The following is a 722-nucleotide window of genomic DNA, read 5'->3' on the forward strand; positions in this document are numbered from 1 at the left end:
CTGCTTTTAATTTGTGTTCAAAGATGAAGATATAGAATTTTTACGCACTATTTATGATAAATGATAAATTTCACCTTTAAGTTTCTTGTGTTCTCTTGAATTTTATGTAGTTGTTGCAAAAAATGTATTTATAATTGAACAAATAATTCAAGGAAATACGTGATTCAGGACAAAATATGTAAAAAATAGCAAATATTTCAGACAATTTGTGATTTATAACAAAATATGTAAAAAAGGCCAAATATTTGAAAATATGTGAAATAAAAATGGCTTCTTTTGGCCAGAAATGTTTTGAAACATCTTTAGTTAGTAAGGAATCGCAGATATCATGGTCAGGTAAAAATATGTGAAAACATAAAAATCCTATCCCTATTAATAACGAATAACCAATCGGTTGTTAATAAATATTTTTTTTGCTATTTTTATACCTTTGTTGACCACCATCTTGATCATATTCCTACAATCATTGCATAATGTCACCATAATCATTGCATAATTATACCATACTTAACATGGGAATTTAAATTAATTAGTTTATTAATTTAGTAATCTAACAAATTAGGTTGTTTTTTTCCCCTTTATAACTCTTAAAAGGTTCATTCTAGCAAAAATGTTAAGGCATAGTAAAATAAATAACATAAAATTTGGCCTCAAATCAGTACCATAACTTGATAATTCAGTCAAGTAGTAGGTTATTAACTATCAAGTAGTATAGGTTATTA

The 722-nt window shown here is 25.8% G+C and overlaps 1 protein-coding gene across 1 annotated transcript in view; it reads left to right on the forward strand.

Moving 5' to 3' along the window:
- Positions 1-722, forward strand: part of Ranbp21 (exportin-5-like protein Ranbp21) — a 47,618-nt gene that overhangs the window by 8,062 nt on the left and 38,834 nt on the right. The window lies entirely within an intron of this gene.

The sequence above is a fragment of the Halyomorpha halys genome, unplaced genomic scaffold (genome assembly GCF_000696795.3).
Source record: "Halyomorpha halys isolate HHAL.00 unplaced genomic scaffold, Hhal_1.1 Scaffold28.1, whole genome shotgun sequence".
Classification (NCBI taxonomy): Eukaryota; Metazoa; Arthropoda; class Insecta; order Hemiptera; family Pentatomidae; genus Halyomorpha; species Halyomorpha halys.